At 41.7% G+C, this 23,639-nt stretch overlaps 1 protein-coding gene across 6 annotated transcripts in view; it reads left to right on the forward strand.

The window, feature by feature from the left end:
* The window catches only part of LOC117206286, a 34,536-nt gene that overhangs the window by 4,128 nt on the left and 6,769 nt on the right, over positions 1–23,639 (forward strand). The window contains exon 1 of one of the 6 annotated variants that reach the window (XM_033445474.1): positions 9,431–9,660. The exons of 2 other annotated variants lie outside the window; for them this stretch is intronic. The gene's annotated coding sequence lies outside the window, so the exon portion shown is untranslated. Of the gene's footprint in view, positions 1–9,430; positions 9,661–15,106; positions 15,125–21,796; positions 22,974–23,639 lie in introns of those variants that run through there. 3 more of the 6 variants (XM_033445475.1, XM_033445476.1, XM_033445471.1) reach the window with 3 other exon arrangements.

The following is a 23,639-nucleotide window of genomic DNA, read 5'->3' on the forward strand; positions in this document are numbered from 1 at the left end:
ATATCTACCATCCATTGCTGCATATCAGACACCCCTTTTCTGTTTTCTTATCCCATAGCGTGTTCCGTATCGGAATTCACGTAAATTCTGTATTTATTCCCATAGCTTTGCAAATTTACGTGCTCTCACAATCGTCTCATCCAATATTACACTTTGGTCGACTTTCATTATTCGTTCAAGTATGATTTTTTCACTTAATTCTTATTTAAAAAATCAATCAACTAATAGTTTTATCTATCAGATTTGTAACTTGAAGTAGTAAATTCAAGGACGCGCTGCATGCGTGCTGGTGATTACGAAAGCTTCTAAAAAAAAATTGAACTTCCCAATTAAATTTCTCCTTTATATTTACAACCAAACAACATTTATCGAAAGAACCAATCGTATACATTTCACTAAAAAAAGAAAAAAGATTTATGTGAGAATGTAAACGTAAGGTGAACTGGAATTCATTGCTTTAGCAACGTCGCTCCGTGTTGTTCTCTTTTCTTCTTTTTCTCCCAATAGTTTTGGATTTATTATTTTTCATTAACGAACAACCAGAGGACCAGGGGTGGGTGGGTGAGAGCGTCGAGTGAAAAATGATGAAATGAGAGAGCAGACAAGAGAGAGAGGATCGTGGTAGCAGGGGGAAAGAAACCGGAACGAGAGAGAGATGAAAACAAAGCGGACACAGCCGCCAGGGCAACAATGGCGCATCGACCCGCCAAAACTCGCGCTGATGCGCAGAAACGCGCGCGTCGCGTCTGCTCTGACCGAACAGCATTGCAACTAATCCTTTATATATCTCGTAGCACGATTATTTTGTCAGCTAGAACGATTTTCCGATAGGACAGATAAATCGAGATAAATCATCTTTGCGAACGAACGGAATACTACGCCGGACGAACGCAGTTGAGAAAAAGAAGCAAACGTCTATTCACCCGATGCGCAAAAGCATGCGCAGTGGGGCTCATGGAAACGACCGACTCTTGACTAACGTAGTAGCTTCTTTGCAGCTGAATTCCTTTTAAACTGATCGTTTTTTACCTTTTTTTTCTTTTAATTAAGTTCTTTTTTATGGCAGAGATTAGTTAATTTTGTTAATTAGAGAAAGATAGGAATCTGTGGTAGATATACGTTTTAATAAGGACGGATATATTAGTCCGGCTTTAGACGTTATGTTGCAATAGTTGTTGGTAGGAATAGGAGAAAGTTATTGCAGTACTGCTGTTTTCGGAATAACATATTAACTGTACTGCTTGGTCTGCAGAATCTAATACGCAGTCTTAAGCGATTCTACAGGAAACGTGCTAGCTTCTTTGCTATCTTACGTTCTCCTTTATTGCTGACTATTCATATGCTGAACTTCTCAGTTGTAGGATGAAACATTCGAATAATTATCACTGGAAGATGCATGTTGGAGTCATATCAAACGAAAAATATGAATATCGTATAAGAGCCAGACATTATTGAATCTACATAAAAATATAAATAGATTCAAGACATATATACAACATTTATATGACTTTTTAAAATAAATTTTTGTAAGTTTGTAAGATACTGTGTTACTCCTGTAACTTGGTTTCTATCGTCAACATTCAAAACAGAATGTACATAAGGTCTAAATTGGAAAGTTCAATTGGATAAGGTTGACGTCCTGCGTTCCCCCGTTTAGGTTTCAATCTGGACACGATATAACCTTTGGAAATCAGTCCAGGTATCCTAGAGGACACTTCGTCCCAGTTCGTTCTCGTGAACGGGGCAGGACTGAGAAGTATGGTCCAGGATGGATGAAGATCAGGTGCCGTGGTTGCCCTGGCAACCGGCATTGATCCCTCCCCTCTTGTTCTACCGTCCTTTTCGTCTCTCCTCCACCACACATTATTGCTCTCTCTCTCTCTCTCTCTACTCCCCCCCCCCACCTATCTCTATCTCTTTACCATTTCTCTCTTTTCAGTGTCGAACACAGAGATACAGATGCATACATAGATTTGAGAAACACAGAAGAGAAAAATCTCTTTTCTTACTCGGTTCTGGCTTGCTACACTGCTTTCGCTTCTCCTTTCTTTCTTGACCCCCTCCCCCCTCTCACTTCATCCCTATTCAACGAATCTCTTCTCTCTGTTTTTTGATTCTTGTTATCTTTGAATCCAGCGTCGATCATTCGTCATCTTGTTTGAAGCTACGAAAAAGACTAAGAGTGGCTTTAGGGGTTGAAATGAAGAGGTGAGCTCGAAGAAAGAGGGAAAAAGCGTGTGTGGTTTGCCAGAGCGCTATTTAATACGTGATAGTTACAGAATATGTAGTGAGATCGAAGAAATGGTAGGCGATACAGATATGGTAAAGTAGAAAATCTCGATCTCTTAAATAGAGCGTTGTCAAGCAACCGATATTATTTCCATTGCTGTAGCTACGACATAAATATTATACTTAAAGTAGTGGCCATGAAACCTCTCCTTCTTTTTCTTACTTTCTTTTTTATTTACCTGTTTGCGGAGGTGCCAAAAATTATCACTATAAATCCTGTCCATAGGTTTTATCTAATTGTAGATAAAATCTCCTTATTATTACATTTTCTTATGATACACATAGCTAAGAAGTATTAGTTTCATTTTTTAATCATGGCATCCATTTCCTACTCTAAGTATACTAAATGTCCTGTGACTTATGCATGATGTTATATATCGAGGTCTTTCCCTCTTCCTTAACCTATTAAGGACCAAAAAGTAAAATAATTTTAATGCGAATAAGGTTATCGATCATCCTAAAATGGCGAACGTTATATCAAACATCTCTAAAATCGTTTAGACGTGTCTAGTGTGGCAACTTATTCGGACGATTCAGACATTCCACGAGTGTTTCTTCCACGTTGCAGATTCTTCGGTGAAATATCTTCCCCCATTCTAGTTGAAAGCTATTCATTTTACTTGACCGCTACTCCATTCTTCCAGCGGAGTTTTCCTGGTTTTCTTGTTAACACCAAGTGGCGTCCGGAAGAGGACCACGAGTTTGTTTACCGTCATTTGTCCGTTTGGTCCCTTCGGGGTGTAAACGGACGCTGGCCAGTGCTGACCTCGTGGTCACGGGTTAACCTCCCCGCGGTAAAGACAGATTAGGATAGGTTAGGGTTATGAACCATTGGTTAGCCATCAGACGTGAAGGGCTTTTGATAACATGACTCCCCTTGATCCGACTTTTTCGATTCCAAGATGTTTATTCGACCAGTCGCGGAGAGACGCGATCGCGAGGAAGCGCGTCAACGGAAATCGTAAATTCCCGTTACAATTAGAATAATCGACGCCACGAACAGGTCGACCTCCTATTTCGATTAGGATAATAGGGATGGATCAATGAGTATAACACTGAGTTTAACAGATTATAATATTATATATTTTCAACAACTTTGTAGAGAAGATAGTTACGCTGGTGCGTAGATATAAGTGAGTAGGTGAATGATTGAAGGGTGTAAATCCGGTAAAGAGATGTTGACTGTTCTAAAGTCGGTGAATTAGTCTAGAGATATCGATAGAGAGATCTGTAGTCGTAGATCCCGTGAAGTCCGGTGACGATACTGTTGTAAAGAAAATCACTTGTTCAGTGGTGAACGCCCCACCACACGTCACTTGGTTGGAATGCCGGGAAACATGAGAAAACCCAAGTTTCCCCAATTTTTACCTAATGGAGCAATAACCATAAGGAACCTCATGACCCGAGCATATGTTATGGCACTTAACGGTCTTACCGGTAAATGAAAAAGTTTTATGACAGTTCCTTAGGATTATTGTGATCCAACTAATTGTGTTGACGTGGCGAGTGGCCGCCTCGACCGAGGGATAGGTTCCGGGCTACGCAAGGATTCACCCGACGAAACAGATGGATTGACTGAGGTTGAGCCATGGATTTGTGAACCGTCGCGTTTATCGCGCGATAGCCTTCAATTCATGCACTTGTTACTAGACAGTTCAATGTTACCTCATAAAACGGTATTTTTGTTCCTGAATGTTCCTCTCATCTCTTCTTGTGATACGTTTCCCACCGATTTAACCCTTTGTTGCTGTTTCAAAAATGTCGAATGTACCTCAAATATTATATGGATTTGTTAGTAGTTAGAATGAATTTTCATTGAACAAATTCTAATAATATAATCAAACGAAATGGTCGAAGAATCAAAATGAAATATTACTTATTTAATATAATGTCGTTGTGTATGCTCAAAGCATATTGACTAATTGTAAGTACAACGTACAATCAGAAACGCTTCGTTTTAGCAGATGGAATCAGAGGGTTAACACTCTTTTTTTATGAATTTTTATTGACATTTAGATGAGTTTTATAAATTTTCAATAAATTCAGCATCTATATTAATATATAACTTTTATTTCTATAGTATTTGTTTATTCGACCAATCGCGGGGAGACGTAATCGCAAGGGGAGACGTCAACGGGGGTCGTAAATCCCCGTTACGATTATAACAATCGACACCACGAATTGATCGATCCCCTGATTTCCGTTGAGATAATAGGGGTGATTGAGGTTGTATAACCCTGTGATTCACAGAATTATAAATTATATGTTTCCAGCACTTAGATTACACTGACGGAGAGAAATAAGTAATTAACAACTTGTCGCACGAAGCTAAGATAGATATGCGCGTTAGAGCAGGGCTCTTATAATTAGATTTAGTGTATTAGTGGACGTAGCACTATGAGATTTAGGAGAGGAAATGTATGCTCGACAATACCGAGACCGACTCTCGCGTTATGCTTAGACTGCCCCGTTGGGCATTAGCGTATACTTAGTAGTTGACTTTTCCAACGACGTAGAAGAAGTGAAGTTGAGTGACGATGCTGTGTCCGAGGAAAGCTAAGGATGGGTGTGTCTAGCGCACGGGACCATCGGATTTGTTGGTGCCGATGTTATTTAGGAGAGTGAGGGAATAGGCTTCGTTTTTAATTGGTTAAACGAAGGGTCTTAACTGCCCTCGAGAGAAAGTGGTTAGTGGGAGGAAAGTTGCAGCGTGCGTGAGAAAAACCAACTTTCCCTTGTCCAGCCGTGGTAGACAATAGTGTTTAGAAATTCCTCAGAACCAGATGTTTGTTTTGTTTAAAGGACCTTTGCAGGCAAGTGACTCGGGTTTATGACGGGTGCTTAAGGATATTGAGGGTACGCCGTACGGAAAAGCGGACATCTGGTGTCCGTCTGGCCCGCGGTGTGTGACCTGGGCCAGGCAGAGAGGCCCGGCGTAACAGTATTACTTTAATTAGTTGAGCTAATAGGACGTTAGCGAAGACTCAAAACGTTGAACTTGTCGAATTAACCAACGTTCCTCTAGCGCTTGAGCAAACAAGCAGAACAAGCGATGGTCATTAGCGAATTCCACAAATGCAGTTTAATCGTTTATTCTTCAAATCGATCGGATCGAACGGTGGCTTTCGTCCCTTTTTGCGCTCTGTGGAAACCGAAAATGGGGAAAGTGAAGTCTAGCGGAGATTAACCGCGATCCACGGTAAAACTGTGGAATTAGGAATGGTCAGTTCCAGGGGAAATCGAGAGGCCACCTATTACGTTGATTCGTCGTTCAACGCGTTATCACGAACACCAATGGATGTGCTATTGATGCGCGGCGTCCGGACGCCTCGTGAATCCTCAGTTTCTACTCCATCCCGTCGTTTCTGGCGCTCTTCCATCCAACACGAATTATAGGTTTCCGTGCACCTCGAGGTAAACATTGAGAGAAAGGGATAATACTGTGAGAGTGGCCAATTCAGAACTTTTAATTTCCAAGAACATCGTGTATTTTTGATTTGTAATCAACAACCATACGGTGAAGCACGATAAAAATCACTTTTGTTGATTTTTTAATTTCGATGACTACTTGACGGCTAGAAGAGAGTATCTTAATATACTTATATGGTTGAGACACTTGTTAAATCTTAAGATACAAGCCTATTAGAGATGATTGAAAAATTTATGATATTACGCAACAAACCAATAACATAATATTATGACAACCAATTGACTTAAATTGTACTCGTTATTAAAAATTGCGTATCTTAACGTATGACACGTTCCTCGATTCTGAAATGGTAAAATGCAGTAGGAAGAACATGATTGGTAAGGTGGAGCCGATTTGACTTGATCGAGAGTAGGTGGAGAAGGAGTTTACATAATAGCACGCATGGCTATATTTATCGTAAAGACCGACTTGTTGTAGAAGTGCAAAATATAATCTAAATAACAAGAAATTGTACCGTAATAAAACCTTCGAATTTATCTCGTAACTGTAGTAACTGACTCCAGCAATTTTTAATCCGTATAAATTCTATAAAGGAAACGCTCGTATCTACGAAACAATTTACAAAGTCCCAAGTGGATTGAAGTTGTAGGGTCAAAGACTTAACGTACAATCAAAATATCCGGAACGAATGCTATCGAAAAGATTGCATAAAGTCGTCCACCGGTTCTTTTGATCCAGCTTACACTGGTAAGTGCACGGACACGAAGAACGGCAGCAAAGTTTTCGTAAGTTCTTAGGCGAAGTTTCTATTGGCGTCCCATTCCAATGGAACGTATAGATCCGTTTTTAGTTTCCACCCTCCGCTTTGTCCTTCGTGCGACACAATGCTCGTACGCGTCGCCAGTCTATATGGAAATCCGTTATCGTGTTTCACTTCATGAATTCGAATGTTATGAGAGGCAATGAATTTAACGCTGGAGGACACTTGCCACAGAGGGTGGACTTGTCTTCTGTTTTATGTTATCCTGCCACGATATCGTCTGTTTTGATACTCGTTTCAATTTACAAGTGACTAAATTATACTTTCTAGTTTTGTCTGAGTATACGCTGGACCATACTACTTGTAGCTTAGTGACTTTGGGCTTTTTCTGATATCACTTCAAATTAATAAATGGTAAATTATTGTTCTGTTTTAGTAAATGTTACTTCCAATTATTAATAGACTATGGATGTTTATGTATTCATTAGAAACTTAAATATGTTAAAACGTATATTATGTACGTAATATATAAGAATATATAAAATATCTACATTAGAGTACTCGTACTATGATATTTACAGACGGCACTATAAGACTTAGGATCTAGTCTTTTACGAACATGACAACGAACAATCGCAAAATGTTAAAAAATGGCAACAAATATCGAGCCACCGTTCTGTTAACTCTGACGATATTTCCAAATTTTATCAAGGCCGTTTCGAAGGTCGGTACAGCGAGACGCAGGTGAGGTTACCTCGGAACTGCTGTCTTCCATTTCGTCCCCGTTTCCTCTAAAATTGATGCGGTTTCGACATCGTTCTATCTAACAATGGCCGTTGTGAAACTCTTGCAATGCTCGGCCAGCCAGTCGGACCTAGCAATCTCAGGATGATTTTGCAACAGGCCGCGCTCGTGCGTTCGTTCTACTTGCATTCTACCTTACCGGTCGTCTAGGATACTTTCACGTCCGGCAAAAACCTATCGTTCATCGTTTAATTAGCTATTAATAATTCAATTTCCAGCTAGAAAAATCGACGTAATTAAATCCTCGAATTAACGTTGGAATTTAACCATTAAAATATCGAGTTTCCGCTGTTGAAATATCACATTTACAGTGCTATCTGCACGTTATAGATCATTTATTTATTGATCTCAGAATGACAACTAATCGTATTTTCAAGAAATATCTCCGTGTGAAGATCATCAGGACGTTCGCATTTTCTTTTATCTTATGATAGAGTAATTTCAAAGTTCCATAGAATTCTACTCACAAAAAATCTTCAATTTATCAACGGCTAAAGACTAATGTCTTCTAAATGAAAAAACTGCCTTTCCATCCTAAGATTCCAGCACCGTCGCTAATTGTATTGTCATTAATTCTCCTCATGCCGCGTCTATTTTTGATCAAGCACACGATTCCATACACTTGGTTGCACGTTTTTATCGTTGGTGCACGTGGCACGCGTAAGAAGGTGATCGCGAAGGGGGAAGAAAAGAAGGGACATGGGAAAGTCAGTGGATTTAAGATTGCAGGAGACGGCAGAAGGACGAGTTATTGCAAGTTCCTTCATACGGAGGTAACCGCAATCGCGAAAACTGGGTCAGGCCTGTTTTCTCCTTTGATCACCAAAGTGGTTCGATCACTTTTTTTTTAGTGCATTTTTTTCTCGCTCATCTAGATCAAATTGCATTTTCGCCGATTGACAACGACATCGGAGATGACCGGTATTATCGGTATCGGGGACGAAGTTTAATTAGATTTCCCCTTTTATCGCGAATTATCCAACGATCGGAACCCACCCAGGTGGTGGTCTTCCATAGCGGCGGAAAAGTTACGGCCGGATCCACTTGTAGCGTTTTATTGCGTAGAAATTACTTTCCCAACTCTATCTGCAGTAAATTCGGGGCCGGTGCGGATATTCTACGAAAGTTTTCTAAGAGAAATACACTTTCCAATGACTGTACCGAACAAAGTATGCCCTACATTGTCCTGGCTTATTTTCGATCTGTACGACGCTCATAGTGATTTATGTACACAGTTGATATAAAAAGCGAACCATAATTGTTGGTATATAACATTTGATATAAATGCGACCGGTTGTCACCTAATGTATATTAAGTTGACCCAACGTTCAGAACGCAATCTTTGAAACCTGTATCTCAGTTAATGCGTGATCCTTGTTCTGCATAAAAAAGGAGTATATTAAGCAACGCGGCAAACAATGGGGGGGAGCTGGCAAACCGCGAAGGTTCATCTGGTTTGTTTTGGCGGCGAATCCGCGGGGTTTTTGCTCGGAGAATGTGCATCCAGTGCGCGTGCCCCGCGAGAATGACGTCATTCTCGTGAAACATTACGAATACCTCACGCTCGCACGTCGCGACGCTAACGAGTTGCAACGACACGTACCTACTGGGTGCTCGGCAAGATATTACCTGATTTTAATCGTTATAAATTTCAATCTAAAATCACGTAGAAGCGACGAATCAAACCATGTTGTAATATTCAGTACAATTAAGAACTTTTCTTCTCGAAGTAACAGGATTAAACGAGAGTTGGAATAGAAACTTGAAAGAATCTTTCCAATCAAGAGACCACAGCATGTCCTTTGATGAAGGAGTTTCATATTATTTGAATTGATGCGAACGAGCTTTAAGAATGTTGGACACAATGAATCATGCTTTTTGTATAGGTATCAAAATGAAGCAATCTGTTCTTATCTTAGGATTATTATGTATTATTATTAATCAGTATCCTGCTAACCACCCTATACATGCACATGTATGCGCGTGCGTTGCACGAATTGTGAATGCGCGCGCGTCGACATATGCATGTGCATGTGGCGTGTGTAACGCGAGCTTGACGAGCAGCCACGATATTTTCATTCTTCGTCATCCAGGCCGTGTGTCGTTGGTCCTACTACGTCTACATTCTACATGACGTCAGACCCGACGCTATTCTGGTCCATGAAGAGATGGTCCTACGCCCATCTTGCGATCGCTCGATGAAACGTAGGTCGATCGATCGTGGATGCGTTTCAGAGGCAGCGTTTTCGCTTGGAAAATAGCAGAGTTTTGAAGTATACTGGACGATTCCAGAATCTGGGACGATCTGTATAGGATGCCGCAATTCCGAAGTGAGATACGGGGAAAGCAGTCCTAGATGTCTAACGATATCTTTACTGTAAGTAAGATGCTTGTGTTTTTGCTATATCGTGGGGTCGATTGTGGCAAATTGGCAGTGCGAATTGGGCAGAGAAGAAAGTTTAAAATAAGACGGTATAAATGTTACCTCGAGTTAGATGTTCGCAACACGTTGTATTTTGTGATCGTTGATTCTCTGTGGTCTCTATTCTTTCTACGGGCCAATTTAACGCTTCAACTATTACATCTATCGATATGACGAGACTTAGATCTTTTGTTTCTGCAATTATTAAAAGCGTGTAACTACTTTTAACACTATTTTTATCGAGACTGAAAGGCGATTATTATATATTTATCTCTTTTGCACCTGCTTCAAAATTAGAAATTAATCACACATAAAATTAAGAAACATTCAGAAAATGAAGTTAATGGATCGAGTCTCTGAATAATTTAATCCTCCTTTTAATCGCAGTTCTCTTGTTAAACTTTCTCAAGCTCCTGAACGACTTTCTCGAAATAGAAACTTTCCCGAACAACTTTCTTGTATCAAGAAAAATGCAAATTTTACATTTTTCCAAAGGGAAGATCATTTTTGGCTAACAGAATCGAGCAAACTATATTGAATACTCGTAGCAATCGAATCACGGGATTAGAACGGGGCAGTGTTGCTAAATTTGCAAGTAGGTAATTTACTTAGCGATCGATCCGCTGCACTTGACGCTTATCGATCCGGCGAATCACGACAGTCGAAAATTTTCCTCGTGTAAATGTGTATATACAACAGGGGAACAACTTTCATTAGGGGTTGGCCTACGGGTTGAGAGTGTTCTCTTAAGTACTGATATAAATCAGGGGTGGACTTAACGAACTTCTCTCTGATATCGACCAATGTATTTACGTTCCATACTTCAAACGCAGCCTCCTATTGAAGATGAAAATTGCAGTTCCTTGGAAAATTCTTCGACAAAATGGTACGAGACATGGCACGAGGAGAATATTCCAGAACATTTATCTTATTCCGTAGAAAGCTCCTCGCATATTTTCTATCATCGTATCGTTGTTTACCCGCGAATGAAAACATTGAATATTAAAAGAAAAATTGAAATAATTGTTTCAAGCAACGGAAGAATGAATTCTTTTTTTCTGTATACCGTAAACATCCATAAATGACAATATTATTCAGAAGAAACCAAGTATTAGGTCCAATAATTTTGTGTTGTTCATCTTTGTGTTGGACGTTATTAGTTTCATTGCGATATCTTCGTGAGCTATCGTAGTACATTTTCTCACAGTGTTGTTAATAATCTCGTATTTGATGCAAGATTAAGTTCCAATAGGCAAACCTAAGATAAATAAATGAAGGAGATCAACACTAGTACAGTCGTTGATCTATTCACTAATATTATTGTCTAGCGAGTGTATTGTACTTAATATAAATAAAATAGAGACAAGCTAGTGGCGATGGTCCAGTTCGAATGGCAATCTAATTAAGCAAGAAGGCGGTCGCATACTTCAGACGAAGGTGAAGTTTTTATCGAATAACAGAAGCTTGACGTCTTTCCCCGGCTGTTTTGTTCGATTTTATGTAAGCCTGACGGATATCGGAAATCTTGCAAGCGGCTTCAACCCCGAAGAAGACCCTCGAGGGGCGATCGACACGGGTAAAGCAGTGACGAGCAAGTGGATATGGAAAATAGTTATTCCTGTGTACGAGAAATACGACTATACTGCGCGTGTTTTCCCACAGAAAAGAAATAAAGATTTGTTAAAAAGAGACATTTCTAATTAACAAAACTAACTAGAGAGATAGAACTTTAAATAATAATTATATAGTGTAGCTCTTGTTTAAAATGATCCTAAGAAGTAAATTATTTCTAACTTAAATTTTCTAGTTCGAGCATCTGGAACTCAATTTGCCAAACGATCGATACCAAGATACTTGTAATCATTGGAAGTCTGAAAAGGCACAGAGACAACGGCAAATTGCGACAGATAAGTAGAAAGAACAGAGTCTATTTAAGAAGGGAAGGAGGAAAACGAGGGACGTCTGCGATCGAGGAGGTAAAGACACAGAGCTGGCCTCGCCAGTATGATCCCGTTAACCAGGAGTTCATTTCATGGACTGACTCTTTCGTCGAGGGATGTTGCTTCTTTTTCTTCTTCTTCTTCTTCTTCTTCTTTCACCCTGAGCCTGATGATAAAGGAATAAAAAGATTATACGAACGAATTTTATTATTCCTTAAACATCCTGGTTGGTTTCATAACAAGCGATATTCAGATCATCGCGATCGATGGTCGACGTTATTTTTAACGTTCAATGCTGCAAATACGTATTTCCCTTACTCGTTTTTCTTGGACGATACATTTCTCGCGGAGCTATTAAAGTTAACCAATTACAATGAACCACTTTCTCGAACTAAACGCTCATCGTTAAGTTAGGATTTTGTTTCATGCTACTGTCGAAGAGCTCGAAACAAAAATTACCGTGAAATTTTTCGACACTTCAGATAATGACGTTTTCAAAATTTATTTCCGTATCGTGATTCTCTTTTAGGTGGCTGATCTTCTGCACTTGAATACAGAAATATGTTGCGTGAATACGATCTTAAAACAACTACAAGCCATTCCTGAAAGTTTTTTATATCCTTAGAATAGACTTTAGGTCTATACTTCCTACAAAAAGTCGCGGCTTTTTCAAATAACTTCAGTTAGCCCCTCTGCTTGCTTTGCACAGCTGGCTCGAGCTTCTGGTGACAGTGGTGACACGAAATTTCACTCAAACCGTGCCACATCTTGCGAGATAAATGCTGACACTTAACTCTTTGGAAACAATATGAAGATACTTTACACTGTGTGGTTTCCGTTAGAAATGATAAAAATTCTACTTTGTGTGCAACAAATGAGTACTAATTACGCAATAATTAGAGGAAGCCGTTGCAACAGTCACTTCAAAACGGTCGTCTACCGACAAGTGCGGCAAAACAATCGGTCGTAACGGGTTGAATGAATCTTTCCTCCGTGAACAGGTTAACGAATAAAGTAAGTTTTTTCCTGTCCATGTCTTCCGGTCACTGTGGCCGTCTCTCTTGGGTCTGTCTCAGTCTGTCGAGCATTTGCATGCCTACGTCAATCGACGATGCATGTGTCCGCCGCCCACGATCCACGCTCACATACACGCGCATATGGTGATGCATCCAGAGTGCATCGGTCGATGGATGATTCGATCACCTTGCAATATCTGCCTGTGATACATGGTTCAGTGGTTTCTGCTTTAGCCTTTTTTTCCTCCCCTTTTTTTTTTGTGAATTGGCCACGATAGGTCTTTCTGTGAGTTATTGTTTTTGGCATCGAAGTTTAGAGTTGTTAAGCGGCTGAAAGGGACTTGTCACGAGAAAAGTTTTAATTGTATCATTTTTTCACAAACCCGTTCAATCGATGTCAAAATGTATATTGGTTAAATTGATATTTGATTTCTCATATAATAATAAAATTCTTTGTGTGTATTTCCGTCTGCAAAACTTTGCAAGAAATTTTGAGTGAATTGATAGTAAAAACGTTTCAAAATGTTATCTTAAACAACGATATCTGTTAGGTTTCCATTAAAATATAGTAAATTGCAAATTGCATCGCAGTTAAATGTGACTGAAGGGTCCCATATAAGCCCTAATACTCTGATACGTGAACACGCACGCCGATATGTATATACACACGCATGTGTAACGCATACATCGGTGGTACGAGAAACCTATAGTCTCGTCTATTGAACCGAGTACAATGAGCGACGGGTATGGCCGCTATACCGGCTAACATAGTGCCAGCTTCGTGTTTAGCTCGTGTTAACGTTCCGTATAATCTGTACCGAGAGCATGGCTTTACAGGAAAATATGGACGTGAGAATGTAATTAGGGAACACTTGTGCGTGAACTTGAATCATAACTGGCCATTAACTCCTTATTTATACAAGACACCGGGACCTTATCGCATGAAGTGTTCTAAGCGTTCATAAACCTTGATTTACTTCTTTGTCGTCTTATTATCAGAAACGGGTCGTCAACGTAACACATTCCTCCTTTTAAAAACTTCATCTTCTCGCGTTGAAACGTGGCTCTCCTTGCTTTTTTTCGTTAACGAGAAACAAGGACAGTCTCTGTGTGTTTTTTTTTCATGTTGTGGAATCGTTCTGTGGGAAAGAAACGTGGTTGTTGTTGACCGTCGAAATCCGGCTACTTTCTCTCTTGGTTCCTTTCAAATTTTCACGATTCCGTACCCCCGACAAATTGTTGGGTACAACCCGTGCAACCTGCGCTCTACATAGCAGAATGTGTATGTCGATTGTGTACCACGACACACGTAATAATACTCCATGCCCGTTATCTTCCCACACCTCCTCTCCTCCCTTTCCTCCATCCTCATCCCTCCTCCACCTACGCGTTCGATTTGCAGCACCCATATACGCGCATTCTGTGACTGCAGTCATCGGCTGAGCGCGAGTAGTACGTACTACGAATTGAATGAACGTGTCAGTAATCCTCGTACAGGATGTCCAATCAGCGCACGAGGATATACCATAGCGTTGCGTTTATCGATTTATAATAACCTGCCTGTATTTCTTGGTTTTCGCGTTAACCGATAGTCCCACTTATCGTGTAGTTCAACCTGCTCGAAACATAAAAATTGACACATAAATTTAACAGGAGCGTTCTGAATATTGTTCTACTGTTTACTTTTGAATAGTATAGAATACTATAGTTGTATCACTAACAAATTTTATTTAGTCTTTTATATTACAAGACACGTACGATGCAAAGGAAATAACAAATTTATAATAACAACTATCGTGGATTTATTATTAATGGATAATATTATTTCGATTGTACGGAATGTGTTAATGCTTATGATCGGTAGTGTAAGTTACGATGCTGACATAAATTTGGAACGTTTCAATGAGTTGCCAATAATGTGAGATATGGTGGTATATACAAAATTTTGGAAAACGGAAGCGATCAGGCGGAATTCACGATGGTCCCGGAACGGAATCATCTTTGCCGGGAGCAGATAATAGAGATTTAGTATCCTTTGATGCTGGTTCGCGAATCCATCAACGTCCACAGGGCTATGTTTCATTCGCTTGAGCGGTGCTTGGTCCAGAACCTGACGTTGTACGTCTCACATCGCGGAACGTCACCCACACGGAATCGGTAAAAGTTCACGACCACCCCCGCATCGTGCCCGTTGAAACAGTGTCAACGTATTAATCACGATCATTAAAAAAAAGTTTCATTCAGCATCCAGAATTCCTGTTCCGGTTGCACTCGGTCGAACGCGCACTGGCGCAGCTGCGTCGGTTTGTTACGGTGTAGTGCAACGAGTGTGGAGAGTATACGAGAGAAAATACGAGGGTGAAGGAACGAACGGGGTAGAGAACGAGGGAAGAAGGAGAACTAAATAGCGAGAGAGAGAGAGAGAGAGAGAGAGAGAAAGAGAGTGAGAGAGAGAAATCCATGGTATGTATGCACGTGGACTGCTATAGTGCTACACTGCGGTGGGATCGATTCGGCTGGAGGTGGAACCTCCCACCCCCATTTACAAGTCCCAATATACACCCCCGCAGCTCACCCTCCATCTCTTTCGCACCCTCGCAAAATATCCATAGGTTCGTTCGTCTATTCGCTACCACCACCCGCCCTCTCTTTTTCCACTCTTGTCCTTTAACATCGTCGTGGTCGTGTTGCTTCTTGTCAGATTTTTTCCTCCCCTTCTTCCTTCTCTTTCTCTGCCTTGTTTCTTCTTTTTTCTCGGAAAACGAAGGAAGAAATACATATACACACATTTGCCGATGGTAACAGCTATAGGTACGCATGAACGTTTGTTTGCGATGTAACGATTATTCGACGTTATTAATCGTGCATGCTTTTAAGAGTATATTTTTCTGATTTTTAATTAAAAATATTAGACGAAAAACGATGATCTTAACGAGAATCGTGGTTCGTCATTCGTTGTTCACTGAATATATTCTTTAGTGCGGTCGTGTTACTGCTCCTCAGATAAAACTGGTCGACACGTTCTACCGATAAAAATTATGGCACTAAAGTTTAGATGCTGAAAAGACTATCGACGAAGATGCGAAGCAATCCGCGAGACAATGTATCCGGAGCACGCAACAATGGCCGATACGTTACAGTTTATATGGGCACGCGCCCGCACGAATGGCGCATGTTGTCGTGTGCGACGAAGCAGAGTTCCACTTATCAACAAGATGCGAAATGAATGACCGAGCGTGCAACTCACAGTTATTGTGAAGTTCTCGATGCCGTTGCCGAATAGCTCGCTCGAGTAATTGACGGAATTGAGTCTGGACGAAGTGTCGATATGTAATCATGATTGATTAGCGTGTCACGATTGGTAAAATTAATTTTTGTCCATTGATATTGGCCGTAACACCTTTAATATTCAAATGTGCATCTGACTAAGAATAGAAAAGAAGAAAATTCCTATAATTAGAAGATTAGAGAGAGTGAATCAGGGGACGAAAATAGCCTATTAAAAATAATTTCAACCCCCGTGTAACGACCTATAAAACTCCAGTTAGTTAGTATCACAGAGTAACGTCTCGTACTGATTCGAGATTTTTAGTATTAATAGTCCGACGAAGTGTTTACAACGACCAACGCCGCACGACTCTTCTCTCCGTTGTATAGAATGGGAGGGCAGGGTGGGTGGTACATTCCACAGCTTCCAGGGAGGCCACTGAGCGCAGGAGGTTGCATTATATTCCGCTCCCTCGCTCTTATTATGCCAAAGCAACCTACACTACCGCGCGTTTACGTTGTGTAAGAGGCACGCACACATCGACACATAGCGTGTGTCTCCGTAGCACGACGTGTTCTTCAATCGTGTAGGATGCTAACCCTCTTCACGCACACATCGATTTCGCGATGGTACAATGGGTATATATTTCCGTGAACACCCGTTTATGCTGATACACGTAGAAAGCAGCGGTATACGTTACTTCGCTATGTTTCTGAAATATGCGAACGAATATGTATATACGCCTCGATTTGTGATTCTCTTTTGCAAAAAGGGGCCATGAGCAAAACGAATTAGCAACTGGTATACTCGAGCGGGTGGTTTGGTTGCTACGTTCCCCGCGAGTGTTGCGCGTCAGTAGTGCAACACGACACATAGATCGGCGAAGGGAGACGAGAAAAAGAAATACATTTTCGACCCTTGAAAAATTCGCTCGATGTGTGTTACGTTCCGCATCAAGGTTCACTTACTTGATTAATGAATACCCACGATATTATTTACTCTGTCGAGCTATCATAATGGTGGTACGTAGACCATTGGCGTCGGTCGTGTGAAACTGTTTTCGTATCCTCCGTTCGCCGCGAGTGGTACGGCCTTGTCTTTCGTTGCCGCGTTTCGCCGTACTACTATACGTTGTATAGTTGCGTGCAGTGTAGTCGGGCCCGCACTATATCTTCCTATAGTGATGCGCCATAGTGGCGCGCGCAGAGAGAATATGAGAAAACGGTACCAGCGAAGCTGGGTAGAAATGGAGATAGAGCAGGAGATGCGATTGAAGAGAGAGAACGAAATGTGGATAGAGATAGATACTACCAGCCTTCGCTATAGAAAGAGACAGATGGTAAAGACTGGCGTGGGTGTAAGCGAGTGAGGGTTAGATGGGGGTAACTGAAAGATCGAGCGAGACACGGATATAAAAGCGTGGAATTTGTGTGAGTATCTTGCGAGAGAGAAGGATAGGTGGTGTTGATAGATCAGGGGAATAGGGGGGAAGAAAGAGGGAGAAATACTACTGATGAGAATGGGGTAGTGAGGAAGAGAGGAAGAAAGGAAAGAGAGATAGAGGTATGGATATGAGAGTGTGTACGAAGTACTGGTAGAAAGAGGTAGTGTTCGTGTAGGTCGTGTTCAAAGTTGTGCAGACGTGTAGGTGAAAGAGAGACGGGGTGTAGCGGGGAGAGAATGGAGGGTAGGGGAAAGAGAAAATGAGAGAGTGGGGAGAGAGAGAGAGAGAGAGCTTCGGACCTTTCCCAGAAAGCAGAAAGCACGACGGAGCAATATCGCAGCGTCTGCCGGTGTTGTAAAACTGCTTTGGTCTCGCGTTTCGCTCGCCCCCACGCCGTTTTAATATGCCTCGTCTCGGTCCCTCGTTCTGCCCCCACCTTGGTTCTTTGCCGCTGTAGAGTTTAGAAAAGCCGGCGGTACCCGGGGCCAAGCCGCGTTTTCGGTTCTTTTTCATGAAAATTCGTAACAAGGCCCGATCAAACTGTCTCTTTTGAATGTCTTCACTTGCTGAAAATCTGCATCGTCTCCGACGCGGGGCAAGGGCCACTGACGTTAGGCAATTTTCTACATGTTGGCTTCCAGCGAAGAGAGTTAATCGAACTCCTGACAGACGGCTTCAAAGAAACTGATGTTTTGTTTAAAACAGCTAAAGAGTCGCGATTCTAAGTACTTAAGAAAAACAATTCAAATATAAGGAAGAAGCGTTGCGTATCTCGTATGGTAGTTCATAGTTTTTCTACTTGGTGACTAAACGGCAGATTGGAGAACGTTCCTTCTTTGTCACATTGCACTTACGTACCTATGCTCAGCGTAAAACTGAGATTTCGCACATTGGGCGTCCCACTTCTGAAACTACATTCTGTGCTGTGTACCAGATAAGAGAATACGAGATCGGATATAGTGTATTTATTCCTCGATGCTAGTTTACACGAAGTACAACTAAATAGAAAATAGCTTAGCAAGTTGTACGGGAGAAACTCAAATTGTGAATCAGCGGACTGTCTCCAGAAATTCAAAATCTAGTCCGATCTCCAGTGTAAATTCTGGTAGATATATGTATATATGATACCGTAGGAAACGGAACGGGTATTGATAATCAACTTGGACGAACTCTGCCCTCTGCACTTTAGTCAGATGTTGCTTATAGAAAGCGTCAGAAAACCTTACGGAAACAAATGGACTTAGCGTATACATAGAGTTGGATAGGTAAAGCGTAGTTTGATAAACTACGTTGGTCATTCAACAAAACTGTCTTCCCAGATCTCATTAACAATGCAGCTTACGCACCTCCGTGGTACCAAGCGAATTATTTAGTCATTAGAGGAAACTTCAACGATGAAACGGGAATAAAAATAACGAAGATTAGATGTTCGATCAGGAAAGCGCTATGATTGCAGCGTCAATCTTTATAACTCGTATATGTACGTTTATGGTTTGCCACGCACCTGTTCGTCGCGCGTACGCTTACGAGTCGCGACGTATGCACACTCTAGTGTGCATGAGGATGGGTAAACATCGTTCAGAAGACGTGCAGAATTTCGCGATGTGGCTCAAGAACGCGACCTTGATATTCAATCCAAACGACAACAGAGCACACGGGTGGAAAAGAAATCGAACACGGGCTAACTTCAGCGCTGCTCAATTATGTGCTTACGTAACAAATCGTTCGGTCGTTTGTCGCGATACGTTGAAACGTTTAGCGTCGCGCAACGTGACGTAAAATTTCAATGAAGTTTAATTGAAAGCATACCGGATCGTGTTTCGTCTTTTTGGAATAGCGCTGTTCGCGATCGCGTGTAATTAAAGGATTATCCGAGTGACCTTTTCAGTAAATCAGGGCTGTCCTCATATAGTTAGCTTACTCTTCAACGCTTGATTCATTTCCATTTTATCTCATTCAATATCAACAACGTCGCAGTCTGTGCGTTCTATAATTTAGGGAGGAGATAAATATAAACGTGTTTCATCTTAAATATTACAACGAGTACCTTGTTTTGGATATTTTGTATATTTGCGCACTGAAATTTTTCATAAATGCATAAACATTCGCAATCTAGTTATAGCAAAAGCATTAAGAAAATGTTTTGACGTAACATTTATTACGGCATCTGGAAAGTGACGAGTATTGAAGTACTGTGGTAACCGGTCGACTCTCCGGGTTCCTTTTCTGTAGGTTAATGCAGAGGTGAAAAATTCGTGTGGAAGCCATCGAGAGGAAGAACATATAACGCGAGTGTTAGGCCGCGTAGGGTCGGGAGATCTCTTTCGGTCGTTTTTTGATATTTTGTCGCGGCATGAATGTACCATTACTTTCTTGCTGAAAAAAGGAAAAATGAAGAAGAAGGAATAAGAAAAAAAGGAGAGATCGGGGGAGGAAAAAACAGAGAGAAAGACTGAAAGGAGACGAGCACAGGGTTGTCGCTGTACGCCTTCTACTTTCGCAGCGTAGCGACAATTACGGCAGTCGTGCAGCCCCGCGCAAGCGCCACGCTCTCTCGTTCGTTGAACCTCATCCGTGAGAGAAACTCGTCTCTCTGTGTGCGTGTGACAAAGAGAAAGAAAAATATAAATGTGAGAAACGAAGAAAGGCAAGTGAAGCGGAGAAAGAAGGAGTGAGGGCGAGGGAGAGAGCACGAAGAGAGGAAAAAGGAGAAAGACATCGCGAAAGAGAGAGCTGGAGTACTCGTAGACAATACCGCGCCAATTCTGCGACCAGCGCCACCTATGCAGGACTTTCCACTTTTAAAATGCATTACGTTGGAGCAAGAACCGGAGGATCGTGTTACGCGTATGAATTTTCAAACATCCGGATGGTTGCGCGAATATTTAGGTGACGATAAACTGGGGTCCTGTTTAACCTTTGTAAAATTTGGTTTGAATAGTAGATTTTTAGTACACGAACCGGTTCGTTGCGCTATTAGAATCGACGCCAGGTCGATGATAAGTAAGCACTTAACCTCGTGCATGACTTTGTTTTCTGGATCGTCGAGTGCACTTTGGCGAATCTGATGGAAAAAGTAGTATGCAAGGGTAATGATAAGAATGATATAGTCACTTGGTGTACACTCACTTATGTAACGATGGAAACCTGTTTGGTATACCGTGAATATATCTTCTATATCAGTGGTTTTCATGATTGTCGTTTTTGTAAATCGATCTCGACTATTTCACGATTTAAAAACGATCAGTTGTTGTGGTTCTAAACGTGTCGAGACATTATATTACGAGCTATATTGTAGTCCCTCGGACAAACACGGGCATTACCTTGGATGTTTCACGGAGGCTGGTCAATCGTTCGGATCGATAATACGCGGCGATTCTTCGCAGTTACACGCGGCCAGATCTTCCTATTTCCTGTTTATAAGCAAGGACTTTTGTATCGAAGGTTTAGAAGAGATATACAGTGGGCTAGAGTTCTCTGTAGCTAGGCTCGGAAATGTCGCCGCATACAATGTTACACATGCAAGGGAACTGTAGCCAAGCTTTTCACCGATGATACTCGATAATCGACGACTGTCCGCCAGCAAGTGTAACGAGGTTAATTTAAATAACTGCATCGTCTAACAGTTGAATCGGAACGTGTCTACGACGCACGTTCTCGTGAATTATTTTTCTAATTTTTACTCATGCGTTTTATAATGAATGTAACATATATACTTCGTTCTTCGTTGAAATACTCGATCGACTACTTCGATCGTATTCGAAAGCCTACTCGGTAGCTGAACTATTCCACTTTTTATCGTGAACTATGGTTGATGTCCGCTTCTTTACCCGTTTAAATTAAAAAAGAAAAAAGAAGAAGGCTAAAGGCAGTATATATTTAATCTAGAAAAGTTAATAATACCGATCGTTAATTTTACACGCGTGTGTACGCGTAGGCGTAACCTATAGCTGTGTGTCTCGGCTAGTGGCGTGTAAGAGTGTGCAGAAAATAGAATTACTCTAGAAAGGCCACGGAATTTCACCGATGTAATCAATGAGCGGTCTCGTTCGAAAAACTCTATCACTCTCCCCACTTGAATCCATTGTTCCGTCGACACGTAGGTTTTCCTTTAACTACCGTTAGGGATAAATATTGGCGTGCATGTTTCGAACATTTACAACCACCGCGGGAGAATTTTTGGAAAAAGACCGAAAATAGAGGCGAAGATTGATCGCTTGGAGAGTTGAATTGCGTTCGATCGGCCCGTTGAGAACCACGGCGTTTCGTAGCACCATACACTGTATTACACATTCACAAACACGCATACTCCTACGTATAAAGTACGCGTGTACCCTTCACCAGTGCGGAGGAGAGAACCGAGGCGTCCCGAAGGTGACCGAGTAGCGGCGCCGAACGGAATCGTCATCGACGCAGCGTCGAGCCAGCTCCGCTCACTCTGCTCCGAGCTGTCGAACGCGACGCACGCGCCTCCGCTTCGCTTCTTCCTTCTCTACGAGTATACTCTCCGCACTTAGAGGCATATTTCCCTCGCTTTCTCGCCACCGAGTACTATCATCATCATCAAATGAGAGAGGAGGCCGGCTCTCTCTCTCTCTCTCTATCGAATTCGTTCCTGGGAATATTCAGTCAGTCTGTTCGTGAACGTCCACCTAGTTTTCGCAACACCAGAGAACATATTATTCCTGTTTGTTTTGCTCTCGCGCGTTTGCTTTGAATCTCTCATCGAGAAAGCCGCTTCTCCGCTCAGCTCTTCTTTCGTCTCGCACAGCCGCTTTTGCTCTTCGGATCCGTGCTGTTGCACTACACCGAGTTACGATGTCTTCCTGCTAAAACGTTCCATGTTTAATCTCGTTCGTACCAGCCTCGATCATCGTCATATATCTTTTGGTGCTCGTACTCGAAGAACACGTATCCAGTTCCACGATCTCCTACTCGTATTTTTTGCAACCATCGCTCCTGGAAAAATCTTTGTCTCGAATTATCGAACACCATTCAACGTAACGATATCGAATCTTCAGCATCCGTCTGCGTGATTTGCCGTGGCACGTTCTTCCAGTAAATGTTTCTCGAATTTGAAAATTTTCCAAGAATTATTGTAAAATCACCGATAAGATTGGCCGTTTCTCTGAAAAAGACCATTTGCGTACAGGCCCCGTGGGCAGTCGGACATTGTTGAATGCTCTGCTCCTGCTCAAGGCCCATACGGTTGTCCTCCATGGAGGGCGCCGATCGCTCGGATCTCAGGGACGGCAGACGAGTTCGCGGACAGAATGGAGACAGTTGGAGTTGCGAAACGACTTAAAGGCTTTGCCGTGATAACGGATTGTCGAGGTCGAGCCTCGTGTTTGGAGGTTCGGTTTTCGCGAAAGGACAGAGTGGTGCGGAAGGTTCGTGGAGGGGGCAGAAGATCGTGCGGCTCGAAGGTAAAAATAGAATACAAGAAACGAAAGTAAATCAAACCGAACAGGATTAAGAAAAAAATACAGATACAAATAGACAAAAAAAAAAAAAGACGAAAGAGGGAGAGATACCGGAAGAAAAGAACCCTTCTACACCTAGTTTAGTCGCGGAGTTTTCTGGTATATAAGGGGTACAAGGTGCGCATGGTAACCGAAGGCAGACAGAAACCTCCCCCTCCTTCCCCATTCCACCCCTCTTTTCCTGCCAGCTTTGAATCAATAATCTCCGGCCAGGATTATATGCAGAGTCCCTTTTATATTTGGTGCCGTGATAAGAAAGATATCGACAGATTAAAGAGCACGCGGATTTGGGGATAACCGCGTAGCATTCGCAAACGTGTCTGGATACGCGATGCGACAAAATCACGGAGAACCTTTATGATTGATTTATTTCCTCTTTTTCGTTGGCGTCACGTCGTGTCTTTCTCCGTTTGCCGGTGCGCGGTATCGGCGCGCGGATTATTGATCCCTCCATCCTCCTCTTCGTCCTTTTGCTTATGATATTTTGAGAAAAAGAGCCAACGCGGAAAATATGATTACCTTGAAATGACTAGGAACGAGAATAGTTCGCTTCACGGAATGATATAGCAATGAATTGATCCCGGTGGTGTGACGTCCATCGTTAGAGGATCTTCTCTACTTCTGTGAAAATTCGTTTTTCGATCCAGTCGAATCTACTTTCTCGTATTCATCAGCAACGAATATGAAGTTCAGAGAATAAGATACGTTTCCTAACTTGTGGTCTTTCTTCGAACATTTGCAAAATATTGTTTACTATTAATGATCGCACGTGGTATAAGTTTA

The sequence above is a fragment of the Bombus bifarius genome, unplaced genomic scaffold, assembly GCF_011952205.1.
Source record: "Bombus bifarius isolate JDL3187 unplaced genomic scaffold, Bbif_JDL3187 scf7180000008000, whole genome shotgun sequence".
Lineage (NCBI taxonomy): Eukaryota > Metazoa > Arthropoda > Insecta > Hymenoptera > Apidae > Bombus > Bombus bifarius.